Raw genomic sequence first — 15,987 nt, forward strand, 5'->3', positions numbered from 1 at the left:
TCGGCTATGGGGGCAGAGTTTAGGCCGGGGGTGGAACTTAGGTTGGGGCAGGATTTAGGGTGGGGTGGGACCTAGGTGGGTCGGGGGGGGGGGTTTGAGCCTGGGGTGGGGCATGGTGAAGGCCTGTTGCCTGCGCAGAAGGGGAGAGGCAGCTCATGGAAGGGAGGGCCTCTGGAGTTTGGAGTTCCAGAGTTTGGAGGTAAGGCCCTGGGTGAGGGTGTGTAGGTGAGGTTTAGGCCCAGTGTGTTGGAGGGCATCTCCGAGTCTAGAGGTAGGGCCCTGGGTGGGGGTGTAGGGGCGGGGCTTGGGGTCTGCAGGGCAGGAGGGAGGCTCTGAGGGCACAGGATTAGGCCCAGGAGCCCAACAGCCTCCCCGGTGCCTAAGTGGACAGGGAAAGCAATGACCCTCTTCCCTTCTGTTCCCTCGTACCCCTCCCCCACCATCTCCCCCAGTGTCCTCCCTGTCCCCACTGGACCCCTAACCGTGGGTGGGTCTCGCTGGGTGTAGGAACTCCCCCCATCCCCCAGCCACCCCTCAGGGGTGCTGGTCCCGCAGGACCGGCCTTTACGTTTGCTCCCCCCCCCCCATTCCCTCAGGACCCATGGCTGGAGGGAGTCTAGGTGGTCAGAGGATCAGGCTTGGGATCTTAGCAGGTTCAAGTGGGTCCAAGTGGGCAGGGGAAACCTGGCCATGCTCCCTTTTGATCCTCTGCCCTCCCAGTGGTTCCCCAATTTCCCCCTTCGAGCGCGGGACCCCCTTCCCCTCCCCCAGCCACCCCTCAGGGGCGTCAGTCCAGTCCTGCCTCCACTTCTCCTCCCCCTTCACTCCCCCAGCACCCCATGTCCTACCCGGTCACTAGGGGTTCCTCCCATCCCCTTAGGTGTCTGTGGACGAATTCCATGTCCTCCTAGTATGCCATCTTGACTGTGCCTTCCTTCTTCTCTTTTTGAAAAAGTTTTTTTGGCCAGATACCACACAGTTTTAACTGTGGTAATAATAAGTGTTCAGTTTGCTTCTTAAGTCCTCTGATCAAATGTTTGGCTGTGAGGTCTTTATAGCACATATTTCTAGTACCTTGGCCTTTAGACTACATTTCTATGGTGCCTCTTGGACCCTATAATAAAATAAAAAAATCCTTTTTTCAGTTTGTTTAATCAATTTGGGTTTCTTTATAAAGTACAAATTTTCTATAGCAATAAGGTGTTTGGCATCCATGTACTCCTGCATTGTCCATTCAGTTTTCCTTTGATACACAAAGTAAATAAGGCATGCGCGTGGAAGGTGACCACTTACCTTTCTCTGTCTCCAGAATGGACTCTGTGCTTCCATGATTTGACTCTGAAAGAATCAGTATTGTACAAAAAAGCATGGGTAGCCTTTTTCATTAAAAAAGAAAAATTTTAACTTTTCAGCAGAGTTTAGGGATTCAGAATGAACTATAGCACTTGTAAACTGTTCTTTACTTTTAGAATGTAAAGGTCTTTCTTGAGAGAGAATGCTACACTATGTAGATATATAATCACAATAATCAGAATACTTACTCCCTTTGGCATCTTATTCCTTGTACTCTGAACTGTTCTGAAGAACATGGAATATTGGTGTTGCTTAAAGTTCTCTATGACCTGATATTATTCATTATTTCTGTGTTGGACAGAAATAAAAATGCACAACGTGGGAGCTGTGAGTTTCAGTTATATTTGGGGACTTACTGAGGACTGTAGCCTGGGAGACAGCCTATCAGATAGCTCTGAGGAACTGTTCCAAAGAGGTAAGAGGGGAGGTCAGCACATATGTGATTTTGGAGAAGGGGTATGTGCAGTCAAGCACACATCTTGGTTGAAGGTTAGCTAGTCATAAGGAACAGATATCTTAGTTAATGATTTTAGTGCTTTTCCAAGTATGGGAAGATGCACGAAATTGAGTTCATAAAATTTTGTCCTGAGAATATTTAGCTATCTGAACTCCTGTTCTGCCAGTTTTCCTAGAGCCTCATTCCTGATCTCTGTCCTGAATTCTTTTCCGGGTATGTTGAAGGTCAGTGACTACAGTGGCTAATGACTCAGTCCTTAAGGAAAAGGGTGGCAAGTGACATTCTTTAGTTGGCATCTGTAAAGTTAGGAAACCTCTTGTTCATGGTACTCATAGGAAACTGGGCCTGAACCTGTTTCTTTTACTTAAGACATTTTGTGGACTGTTGTAAAATTCTTAGGCAACTGATAGTTTGTTTATATCAAGATAGTTTGTATAATAGTTTGGAAGGAATAAGGAAGAAATGAAATGTCAATATATGTTATATGTAGCTTCATTTGAACTGGAAAACTGAAATAATCATATTCCATTTAAAATTCATTAACTAATTGCACTGATTTCTCCCTGTATTCAGTTTTATTCAATCAGTTGCTATTATTGTTGAATCCTAAAATAAAAATAGAGAGGCATTGGGGCTTCCCTGGTGGCGCAGTGGTTGAGAGTCCGCCTGCCGATGCAAGGGACACGGGTTTGTGCCCCGGTCTGGGAAGATCCCACATACCGCGGAGCGGCTGGGCCCGTGAGCCATTGCCGCTGAGCCTGAGCGTCCAGAGCCTCTGCTCCGCAACGGGAGAGGTCACAACAGTGAGAGGCCTGCGTACCGCAAAAAAAAAAAAAAAAAAAAAAAAAAAAAAGAGAGGCATTTAAATTTTCACCCTCCCATGTTTGTTAATCAAACTGACCAATTTATTCATGCTTAGGTTTTCTGCCTAAGTACTTACTTTTGGTACATAGTTCTTAAAGCATCCTGTTCATAGTTGTTACTTTTTTAATAAATAGAAGATGAGATTAATTTATCTCCAGCCTACCTATCTGCCTCTCTATCCGTCCCAAGAGAGGTTGGCACTTATATTCTTGGGTGTGCTTTCCGCTCATGGCAAAAGTAACTTCTTTTTTATTCTTTTTCATAGGTATTTTCTCTAGTACATAAGGCGAAGTAAATGTGGTTTACTCTTCAATTTTGGAAGGGGCTCTTTATGCGTAAGCATAGACATCATATTGCATAAATGAGTGTATTCTTTATTTTGTGGTTATGACCTCATAGCCAACTTTTAGGTTTGACTTAAATGGAAAGAATGTAGTCCCTATAAGACAACTGATTTGTCTCCTGCAACTATTGTCTAGAGTTCTGTGGAAATTCTATATCTCTTGAAGTGTTATTTTATTATAATTCATTTTTATGCCCAAGCTACCAAAGGTTCCCATATGGGGTTCCCTCTGAGGTGCATAATTACGAGTTTGGAGGAGGAAAAATAATTTTCCCTCTGCCCTTCTAGGTTCTTGGCTAAGACACTCCCCTGTAGTAAAACACAGACTAACAGGAGAAAAACAAACAAAAGGTTAAGAACAAGTATGTGTTCTGTATTCATGGGAGATAGCCAGCAAAGCTTCCCAAATGGTCCAAGCCACTATCTTAAATACCATCTCCAGCTAAAGACAAAAGAAAGATGTTGGGTGGGGGGAAACAGTTAGGGGAGTTTTTCAGGCAAAGCACAGTAAACAAGGGTATGGTTGTTATGCAGATTTAAGTCAATGCCTTCTCCATTAATAAGAGTTTCTAGAGATTTAGTCATCCTTTTCTTCCAGGTACAGAGAAGGAGACACCCTTACAAATAGAGATTCCCCTTATAACTGCAAATGTCTCTTACAGAAGGTTAACTTCTACACAGTTTTCAGAGCTTCTCCTGTATCTGCTGTTTCTTAAAAATACCCAGCTCTCCAAAATTAAAGAGGCATATTTTGGGGTCGTATATTTTGCTCCCTTTCAGCAAACACTCTGTGGTTTTTCTTCACCCTGAATCTCTGTTGTGAATTGTATTTATACATATTGAACCATATACTCATCTGTAAAATATTGATAAAAATATGTGTCCTCCCTATTTCTACTATATTATTGGAAGAATCAAAATAAAATTATATATGATAACAAATAAAATAAATATCCATGAGTTCATATTAATAAATGGTTGAATAAAAAAATGAATGGGGAGAAGGTACAATTCTTCTTACAGAAAAATGTCATATGAGATATATAGGTTCTCCCCATTCTGGAATGTGAAGCTTAATTCCCTCCCTGTGAGTGTAGGCTGGACAGTGACTCATTTCTAAAAGAGAAAAGTATGGAAAGAGGAAAATAGTACATTTACAGTAGAGAAATTTCTATTGTAAATGTAGAGGTTCTCGGTATGTTAAGATCACGTGCCCCCTGATATGATGTGATGGGAAAGACAATTCACCTCTCTGGTATTCTTTCCCTAAATCTGTAACTCCAGTCTAATCATGGGGAAAACATTAGGCAAATTCAAATTGAAGAACTTCAAAATACCTGACCAGCAGTCTTTGAAACGGCCAAGTTTATGAAAAACAAGGGAAGACAAGAAACTTACAGATTGAAATGAAGCTAAGAAGACACAATGACTAAATGCGATGGGGTATTCTGACTTAAAACTTGGAACAGCATAAAGCACATTAGTGGAAAAACTGGTGAAATATGAATTAAGTCTTTAGTTAACAGCATTGTTCGCTTAGTTAATGGCATTATACTAATGTTAGTTTCTTGGTTTTGACAACTGCACCATCATTACACAAGATATTAACATTAGGGGAAGCTTGGTGAAGGGTGTATAAGAACTTTAATATCTTTGTAACTTTTCTGTAAATCTAAACTTTTCCTAAACTAAAAAGTTTGTTAAAAAAAAATGAGTGCCTTCAAAAACAGACATACGGATCAATGGAACAGAATAGAGAGCTCAGAAATGAACCCACATACCTTTGGACAGTTATCTTCAACAAAGGAGGCAAGAATATACAATGGGAAAAAGACAGTCTCTTCAGCAAGTGGTGCTGGGAAAGTTGGACAGTTGCATGCAAATCAGTGAAGCTAGAATATACCCTTACACCATACACAAAAATAAACTCAAAATGGCTTAAATATAAGACAAGACACCATAAAACTCCTGAAAGAGAAATAGGCAAAACATTCTCTGACAATCGTACCAATGTTTTCTTAGGTCAGTCTTCTAAGGCAATAGAAATAAAACCAAAAATAAACAAATGGGACCTAATCAAACTTATAAGCTTTTGCACAGCAAATGAAACCATAAACAAAATGAAAAGACATCCTACAGATGATGTGACCAACAATTGCTTAATTTCCAAAATATACAAACAGTACCTACAATTCAACAACAAAACCAATCAGAAAATGGGCAGAAGACCTAAATAGACATTTCTTCAAAGAAAGACATACAGATGGCCAACAGACACATGAAAAGAAGCTCATCATTGCTAATTATTTGAGAAATGCCAATCAAAACTACAGAGAGGTACCATCTCATACCAGTCAGAATGGCCATTAAAAAGTCTATAAATAATAAATGCCGCAGAGGGTGTGGAGTAAAGGGAACCCTCTTACAGTGTTGGTGGAAATGTAAATTGGTGCAGCCACTGTGGAAAACAGTATGGAGGTTCCTCAAAAAAACTAAAAATAGAGTTGCTATATGGCCCAGCAATCCCACTCCTGGGCATATACCCAGACAAAGCTATAATTTGAAAAGATACATGCACCCTTATGTTCATAGCAGCACTTTTCACAATAGCCAAGACATGGAAGCAACCTAAATATCCATCAACAGATGAATGAATAAAGAAGATGTGGTACATATATACAATGGGATATTACTCAGCCATAAAAAAGAATGAAATAATGCCATTTGCAGTAACATGGATGGACCTAGAGATTATCATACTAAGTGAAGTAAATCAGAAAGACAAACAACATGATATCAGTTATATGTGGAATCTAAAATACAACACAAATGAACATATCTATGAAGCAAAAACACTCACAGAGATAGAGAACAGACTTGTGGTTGCCAACAGGGAAGGTGGTGATGGGGGAAGGAAGGGCTGGGGGTTTGGGATTAACAGATGTAAACTATTATATATAAGATGGATAAACAGCAGGGTCCTACTGTAGAGCACAGGGAGCTATATTCAATATCCTGTAATAAACTATATTGGAAAAGAATATGAAAGAGGATATATATGTATAACTGAGTCACTTTGCTATACAGCAGAAATTAACACAAAATTGTAAATCAACTATACTTCAATAAAATTAAAGAGCTCCTTAAGAAACCAGACCACCTCTGACTCATTTTTCTATCCCCACAAAAGATGCGCCTTAAAATAATCTTGAGAATACTGACATTAGATGTGACATTAGAATGTGATCTGAGAATATTAAATATTATATTTGAGGTATTATTATATTTATTCATATTATAAAAGTAATTTATGTTCAGTGTAAGTATAGAGAAGAAAATAAAAAGCACCTATATTTTGTTTTACTGTCTAGAAATAACTAGTGTTAACTGTTTACACTTAAAGAACAGTATGTTTTTGGTATGCATGATATCTCAACATTTGAGTTACACTGCACATTTGATTTTATACCTGATTTTTTTTTCATTTAGAAATATTGCATCGTTACAGTATTCTTGGGGAAAGTCGTTCTTAATAATGTGTATCTAGACCTGACGTGCCAAAGAGGGTGTCCTATTATTTGCTTCCAGACCCATTACTCCCACAGCCTCCCAGCCCCATTTCTAGGGGATTTTCCCCTTCTAGTTGTTAGACCAAACATTTGGGACTCATCCTTGGCTACTCTGTTTCTCTTCTACCCACATGGAATCCATCAAGAGATCATGTTGGCTCTACCTTCAAAATATATCCAGATTCCAATTATGTCTCATTTCTTCTGCCACCACTCTGGTCCAAGCCAATCCTCCTTCTCTTGGATGTTTGCTCGATTTCTACGCATGTGACATTTTCAACACTGCAGTCTGATTGATTGTATTATAACAAGAATTCGTATCTTTCCTCCCTTCAGAATGCTTCATTGGTCTCCCTATCACTCAAGAGTTAACACTAAAGTCCTTACTACATTATGACATTTTTCTTTCTGAATTTTTTCCCCGTTTTATTCATTTTAGTGTTGTACTTTTTCTTACTCAGAGGAAATCTGAGATAGTTTTCATTACCATTCCACTGTGGAACATTCTGTTCTGTGGAAAGTGATGTGAAAACTCTCCTCCATAATATTCTTTCCAAGAAGTCCTTATGCATGGAAACAGCAGCACTAATTGTGAGAAGTTTTGTAGATGGAACTTGGCTTTGATTTGAGAAAGAGGACAAGCTTATTTTAAAAAGTTACATATGCAACTATACCTGGTTAGTAGGATCTTGAGAAGAACCAAGATTTTGAAGCAGTGGCAGATAATAGGAGGAAAAGTTTACCCAGAAAAGATCGGCAAAGTACGTAATGCAGTATTCTTAGAAATCAGACGCCAAAAATTTCTTTCATGAATGCAACAGTGATTTTTAATTTCCTCTTTTATCTTTGAGAAAAAGAGACCTGGATTAAAGTAATTTGATGTTTTAATAAATGAATAAGGAGAAGCTAAAGCCCTGAAGTCAGCCTTTTTGTTTCTAATATATATGAGAAATTAACTGAAATGATTTTGAATGCTACTTCATAAAATCTCCTTTATGAATCTGTATTTTTTAGCTTTTATTACCTCATAAATTCTGAGGGATGATTTATATAATTGAACAGTATCCTTTTCCTTCCATTGTTGAACAAGAAAGCAGGAAGCCATCTTTGATATAAAAGTTATAATCATACATCCTGCTGCTGTCTGAATGAAGGAAGTCATTTTTTATTTGAGTTATGTCAGATTTCTGCTCTTAGGAAGGTTTTTTATTTTATTTTCGAGAAAAAGCATACACTATAAAATGCCATCTGATAAGAAATAACTAATATATTTATTTCATTTCCCAAACAGAGTAAAACTAATGTGCCTCAGGCAAAACAGTCTGTCAACAGAGACACGGTAAGCGAACCGGCACATGGAGGGATCGTGTAGTTAAAGCAGTGTTTTTTGTTACAGTTCTGCCAAGGGGGCTGGGGATCTGGGAATCTTTTTTTAAGGGGTAATTGCCTTTCAAATGCGCTTTTGAAATCAAGTGTCTTACAAAGGGTGTGAGGTTTCACTTTGTGTGCCAGGAAAAGGCAGTTTACCTCCCAAGATTAGACGAGAGAATTCGTTCTTTCTTCCTTTGCTTGTTTAGGGATGCGGCTAGCAGTGAGCTTTCTTGGATGTGGAGGAACCCCTGTCTCACAACTTAACCTGCAGAATTGCCCGTCATACTTGGCTTTCAGCTCCGTCTGCTGTGGAGCCAGTCTTGCTGAGCTTCACGTCCAGGGAGCAGAGCAGCACGAAACTGAGGGCAGCAACCATCCTGTCCTGCTTAGGGGGACGGGACTCTGCTTGTCCTATTTGGTCAGCTCAGTAGGCTGGCAGAGCAGAGCATGCCCTCACATCTTAAACTTGCAGGAGGCAAAAGTGTCTTGAAAGGTCATAATGATACGTCAGAACCTGAATATTCAAAAAAAGAAACAAAAATAAAGGGGCCATTTCAAAGTAATTTTTCCCATTTTTAAAATTTATAATCTAAAATTTTCTCGTAATTTAAGAAAAAATATAATGGAGTTGCTTAAAATGCTTTATAAACCCCTTATGTATAAAAGTTCTACTTTTAATTTGACTTGATTTAGAGAACTTCATTTATGAAAATGTTGATAGCAGACAATCTTCAGATGCTTAAATGTGTCTAGAGAGAGTGTGCACATCAATCCTATTTTTTCTGTAGGGTTACACCTAAACAATACAAAATGAGCATACATCTGTTTGTTTTGTTTCTTTTTTTTACAGTTCTTAGAGTTCATAGTTCCCTTTAATAGGCCAGTCTTTTTTTGCTAACTTTCCAGATTTATTTTCATTTTGGCTGTTAACTGCTGCCCCCAACCCTAAACCTTGCTTTCTTTTTTTCTCAGCACTGCTGTTAGCTAATAATTCTAGTTTTAATAACTGACTAGTTTAAAGTATTTCTAGCCCCCTTTTTTAGTCGCAAGGTATTTATTGAGGGCTTATTAACAGAGAGAATATAGAAACGATTATGAAAGGTGTTACTATGCTCGAAATGCCACTTTTCAAAATCAGGAGCCTCTTAAAATTATAAGCAAATTTACTTGGAAAAATGATTCAGACCTCCAGAAAAAAAAGCTAAACATAAACCCCTTAAAGATAAATCGACCATTCCAAAACCTCCCCTATAGTTGGACATGACTAAAAATAAATTGGTCTGTTACATTTTTTTGTTTTCCTTGTTTTCAATTAAATAGATATTTGACAAAATTTTGCATAAAATAATAATGACTTCTAAAACTTTTTCTTCAGTAGTTTCTTTATAACCCATAGAATTCATTAAATATGGCAGGACTGTAATTGTCAAATGTTTCATGTGTATGTGCACATCTTAGCACGTATGTTTGTATATGTTTAATTACTACTATTATCCAAAGAGTACTTAGGCAAATGCTGTATTCTTTATATGATTATATGATGTTCTAAAAATATTTACTTTTTTAAACTATGAAAGTTGTATTCATAAAATTTACATATAAATTACATCTCTTGTGCCAAAAAATTATACACACATAGGGAAAAAATGAAACACGCAGTTTTCTCTTTCACTTAGAGATGGATTTTTAAGCTTGCAAAAATGTAAGCAAAAAACTCACATGTTTATACCAAAAGGGATGTTAGATTGAGGGAAAACTTCTAATTGTTTGATATTTGGTTACAGTTTTATAATATATAAAGCCTGGTTACATTTTTAACATGCCAACTAATTGCTTATATAATTATTATCTTTCTCAAAATAAAGACAAAAGAGTCCTGGATGTCAAACATCTAAAGTGTATTGAAGGTACTTTTCCTGTTTTGAAATACACAGTTTTAGCCTTCTATAGTACTCAGAAAAACAAATGCATTAGATAGGCTTTTACTGAATATCCAAAATGTATTCTAGTTTTGGGGAACAAAAGGGGAAAATTTGTGCAATAAGACTTCATTTCATCATTCTGGGATTTGCGTGTAGTAGAAAGGAACACCTTCATTAATTTTATTTGGTATTTGAATAATTTATGTACCACTCTTCAGTGTTTCCAGTAGGGCTGTTAGAAAAATATTCAAAGTATATTCTAGATAGGATTTTATAGCTTTATGCAAAAGGGAAATGAATTATTTCTTTTAGACCGTTAGAATTATTACTGTTCTTTCCATTTTACAATTGACTGAGGTTGCAGACCCGTAGAACTTCTTCCTTTTGTGTGTTTTAAGTGCAATGGCAAGTCCAGTACACATCCCCAAACTTGGTTGCCTTTGGACCTTAGCAGAACTGCTCTTTCGCACTTGCACTAGGAAAATTGCCTAGTCTGATAGCAGTGAACAGAGCAATATATGTATACAAATAGAAGAAGAAGAAAAAGCTTAAATTTCTTTCCTTCTTCCCTCCCCCCTCCCTCCCCCCTTCCTTCCTTCCTTCCTTCCTTCCTTCTTCCTTCCTTCCTTCCTGTTAAAGTTCCCAAAGATATGGGACCATATCTTTGGGAACTTTAACACAGCACTCTCAGTGGGACCAATTTGCAGGTAAGATCATCTCATAACAAGATACTTCAGATATTCTTAATTAAACTGTCTTGGATGGAGTCCAAAATAAACTGGCTTAATACCAAACTCTACTGTATAGTGAATGTTGTGAAAGTGAGATGTCAGAGTAGAGTGTATGCTTTTTTAAGGCATAATAATTAAATATGGGCAAATAAGGCTGAAGGGAGTGACCTATTTTACAGTGCTATATATTATAGCTCCTTTGGAAACTAAGCAGGCCTCTGCCCTTATCACTGCAGGGAAGGATTCAGTTATGATGGTAATTCACACCTCAATAACTTTCTTTTATGGCATCCATCCATCATCAACAGTAAGGCTGTACGCAATCTGAGGAGGATTCCCGGATGTGACATTCTGGGAAGGCTCACATCTCCTGAAGACAGTAATACAGCCAAGAGCCAGAGGACCCATTTCACTTCAGCAACTGCTGAGACAGTCCTAAATAACCCTCAACACCCAGGCTGCTGAGGACTTTTAGAACTTTTCGATCATTTTCATCAGCAAAAGGAAAAACAGCAGAGCTAACAGTAGGAATACCCAAGGGATCCTCTATCATCGTTAAGAACTTGGCTTGAGTGTTCTTAGGTCAGTTATTGTGTAACCTTGTCAGTCATGCATTTTTGGAAGCAGCTATAGCATGACTTTTACAGAATGACAGATGCAAAATGGGTTCAGAAAGCATCATTGAGAGCTCAATTTTGTTGGCCGAGAAACTGTTGGATATTCCTAGCAGATAGTGGGCAAATTCCATAGTAGATGAGGTGGGAGTGTCAATTAGCCCGCTGTGATTTTTGGAGTATTTGTTTACTAACATCTGCATCTGTAGCTATCCAGTTTTGCTCTCCTCCAAAGTGGTAAAATAATGCTGACAAGACAAACTTTATTCGACTTAGTTTGACATGTTATACACAAAAATTAATTTTGGTATATGTATTAGTCTGTGTGGGCTGCCATAACAAAACCCAGAAGGTGTGGCTTAAACAACAGAATTTATTTCTCACCATTCTAGAGGCTGGAAAGTCCAGGATCAATGTGCCAACTGATCTGGTTCCTGGTGAGTGTTCTCTTCCTGATTTGCAAATACCTCATCACACTGTGTCCTCAGTGGTGGAGAGAGAGCTCTGGTGTATCTTCCTCTTCCTATAAGGGCACTAGCCCTTTCAGACTAGGGCCCCACCTCTATGATCTCATTTAGCTTTTATCACCTCCTCAGGGGCCCTATTGTTACCGAACCAGATTTGTTTGCCTGATACACAGCAAGCCAAATGCTGAGACACTGAGGTTTACAGCAGAGAAAGGGTTTATTCAAGAGGTGGGCAAGTGAGGAGAGGGGAGAACTAATATCAGATCTGCTTCCCTGATTGTGAGGGGCTTGAGATATTTATGGGATAAAGAAGCAGGGTGGGCTTAGATGTGGGGAAAGGTGAATGGAAGTAAGGAAAAGGTGAAGTAATTGGTGTTCTGTGCAGGCATATCTGAGTTAAATGCTTCTTCACGAGACGCATGTTCAAAAACGGAGCCTCTTTTGCATGATCTGCAAGGGTGAGGTTTTTGGCCCTCTGACATCTAAAAGGTCATTTATCAGACGCAGGCCCTGTTTTAGGGTTGGTGGTCCCAAACAGTCTTAGCTGGCTTGAACTGGACAGAGGTCAACTCCAAATTCCTGGAAAACAACCTAAGCCTCCCATTACTATAGTGACTCTTTTGTCAGAGACATTATCTATAGGGGTTGTTAAGGGGTCAAAAAATTAAGGTGAACTTGGTCAGTGAAGGCAAGTTACAAGTGGAGGGGTTTTTAACAAGTTGTTCTGTGTGACAAGCTCAAGAATTTCTGTTAGTCACCAGTTTCTGTTAACCCTCTGGGGCACAGTTTTAGGGTTTTTTAACCCTGTGGAGCACAGGTTCACTATCTCCAAACACAACCATACTGAAAGTTAGGGATTCAACATATGAATTTTGGGGAGACACAAACTTTCATTCCGTAACAGTGTATAGCAGTGTATAAACAATTAGGTTAATATATTCTTTTGAACTTCCTTGGAACTTAACCACTTCTGAATCTGGATGTCTTTGGCAATGGTGACTGATTTAATTCTCTTCACAGTTGTCCTCTAAATTTAACCTCCACTTAGAGTATTAGCTGTGCTCCATGCTGGAGTATCATCCTTGTTCAGAAACTAGGGACATCTGAGGGCCCTTATGCCATTATTTAGTGAGTTCTGAAGTCTGTGTGTCTGGAGTTTTTCCTCTAAATTTCTACTGGGCTCCTCTAGCAATGAGCCTCCTTCCTCTTGTCTGGTCTAGTCCTGTATCCCAGACCTACTAACTAGGTCCTGGTCTTGTGTACCCAGTGCCACAATCCATGCCTTGGTTTGCTGGTTTCTTGGGACATAAGTGTTTTGTTTGTTTGTTTGATTTACTTCTTTATTCAGGTATCAAATACTTCATTGTTATTTTGTTGTCCAGTCACTGTGCTTGGGATAAGAACCACAACTGTGAATAAGAAATTCAGGTTTTTATCCTCAGTATATCTCCTCTGATGTAACACTAATATCTTATCTGCCTGAACTGTGAGCCAACTAGGTATTTTGTTTTTCTGGTCACTATCTGATATGGAATAGACCTAAATAAATAGGCAATTTCAATATAGTATGCTAAATGTTAAAATGAGAAGGGGGTTACAGGATGATATAACAAAATAGTAGGATAACCACACTTGCCTTGGAAACTTGGACAAAGCTTCTTGGACAAACTGATAGTTATTTTAAGTCTTGAAGAAGTGTTAGCTAAAGAGCTGGGAGGAGAGGGATTTGGGCAGAAGGAACCTGATATACAGGGCATATCGAAGAACTAAATGTCTGGCTATAGCACAGATTATGAGGGAGGAGTTAGTTCTACCTGATTTTCACTAATATCTTCTAGGTATTGGAATTTGGATTTTGCATCCCCATTTTTATAGGTTTGTTTCTCTCCATTGTCTGCATCTCCTGCCAAAATCCCCTTTAGATGCTGGTCTGTACCAAATCTCTATTACATGCCTCCCCTTAACCATGTAGCTAACATATATATGTGTGTGTGTGTGTGTGTGTGTGTGTGTGTGTGTGTGTGTGTGTGTGTTTTCTGAACAGGTGAAATAACTTTCAGGCTCTCCAGGCTTAGATTAGCACAAAGGGGATGTATAGGAGAGAGGGGGCAGGGCTTAATCACACCACGTGGACATATATGTGCTTGATCATGAATGGCATTATCTGGAGAAAGTCACCAATCTGGAGTTGATGGCCAAGCTTACATATTTATTCATATCACACTAGCAGCATAGAATTTTCATACTGGAAGGAAGCTAAGAGGTGATCTGTTCCCAACCTTGTTGTGCAAGTCTAACAGATTGGATAATTTCTAAGGTACCATTTTGAGTCCCTTTTATATCATCATATGGCTTCCATATTTATACAATATTAGAGTTATACTCTTCATCAAGAATTATTCCCAGTTTAGAAACATTTGAGGAGATATTTGCTATTGTAGGCAGGCCTGTGGCTAAATCTCAACAAGTGAAACTGAACTAGATTACTTAGTTTGAGTGGCAGAGGGAATATCGAACGAAAGAATTAAACATTACCCAAGAAGAAATCTGTGTTAAGATGTTAATTGGAAGACATCTTTAAATCCCAACTCAATAGATACCTTTTGATTTTTTGAGGGGTCATTTTAGGCTTTTGAGACAAATAGATGTTGAAGTGGAATATTCTAATTATAGGTTTGTATTCTTGGAGTATAATCAATATATGTACTTTTTTTTAATTTGCTGATAGCTTGCTACCTTTCTGAATTGGGTGTGAATACAAATACTATCAAATGTGTATCTTCTATGACATGAAACAATTCAATAATATAAAGAATTCAGTCATCTGTGATAGTTTTAAAAAAAGCCATGTGATTCAAATAGCTTAAAAGTCTTTTGACAGAAATAAAATGTAATGACTTTCAAGCATTTCATTAGTAGACATGCAGTCATCAAAAAGAATAATATAAAAGTGACATGAGAAGTAGATTTAACAGTTTTTTTGCTTTATGTGGTATATTTTCTTTTTATACTTATGCCAAATACTGTATTATTTATCTCAAGTGAATTGCATATTTTGTATTTCTCATTTTCTTGATTTTTATTATATATCTCATACTTCCGTTAGTTATAGAGAAGAGGCCATATCAGTGATGATAAAAGGTTTTAAATAAAAAGATGAATTTGACAAAGTTATGTAAAATTTTAGTTTCTATTATTCAGCTTATATTTAAACCTTTTTTTTTTTTTTTTTCTTTTCTCCTCAGCCTCTTCAAATACTCTTCATTCATCTTCCATGAAAGCTTTGCCAGGTCTCTCTGACTCATGCTAATCTCTCTCTTCTTTGAATTCTGGGCACTGTAGTTTTATAACTATGGTTTTGGAAGCTTACATTTTTACTTGAGTGTTTTATATGCATCTTATTTTTGTAACTAGAAGCGAACTATCTTTTGTTTTGCCCTATTAATGTGCCGCACTTGGAGCAGAACTCAACATGTTATGCTGAATTGGAATTACGCTTTATCAACCCTGTCATTTCTAGGTGTATGTAAACCCAGACGTGATGGAAAAGTCTGTGAAACTCTCTAGAATGAATGGTTTTCCTTGCTAACTTAATTTCTCATAGGCTAAAGATATCACCCTCCTCCTGCCAACCCAACTAGGGTAGTGTGTTTACATCATTGCTTAAAAAATGAGCCCAATACTTCTCCTCTGATGAGAACATAGGGCCAAGTAAGGGAGAGATATATGTAGCTATGTGCTGTTTTTATTTAAATACTCTAGCCCTTGGGCTTTTCTTGAAATTGTCTAGTCTAACTTGTAGACATCTGTTGCATAGACTTCTAATCCTTTGTGATCTGTGTTTTGCCTTTTAGAGGTGATATTATCTCTGTTGTGATGACAGAAGTGATTGGATACTAATAGGAATAAAAAACATTTTTTAAAATTAATTAATTAATTTAATTTTGGCTGGTTGGGTCTGTGTTTCTGCGCACAGGCTTTTTCTAGTTGCAGCGAGCGGGGGCTACTCTTCGTTGCGGTGCGCGAGCTTCTCATTGCGGTGGCTTCTCTTGTTGTGGAGCACGGGCTCTAGGCACGTGGGCTTCAGTAGTTGTGGCTCGCGGGCTCTAGGGCCCAGGCTCAGTAGTTGTGGTGCACAGGCTTTGTTGCTCCATGGCATGTGAGATCTTCCCAGACCAGGGCTTGAACCCGTGTCTCCTTTATTGGCAGGCAGATTCTTAACCACTGTGACACTAGGGAAGTCCCCCAAAACGTTTTTTATATCAACATTGCATCAAGGAAAATTAGCTTCATACA

The 15,987-nt window shown here is 38.4% G+C and overlaps 1 protein-coding gene across 2 annotated transcripts in view; it reads left to right on the top strand.

The window, feature by feature from the left end:
- Positions 1 to 15,987, top strand: part of NKAIN2 (sodium/potassium transporting ATPase interacting 2) — a gene marked incomplete at both ends in the record, with an annotated part of 967,930 nt that overhangs the window by 36,356 nt on the left and 915,587 nt on the right. The window lies entirely within an intron of this gene.

The sequence above is a fragment of the Grampus griseus genome (genome assembly GCF_964374135.1).
Source record: "Grampus griseus genome assembly, chromosome: 13".
Classification (NCBI taxonomy): domain Eukaryota; kingdom Metazoa; phylum Chordata; class Mammalia; order Artiodactyla; family Delphinidae; genus Grampus; species Grampus griseus.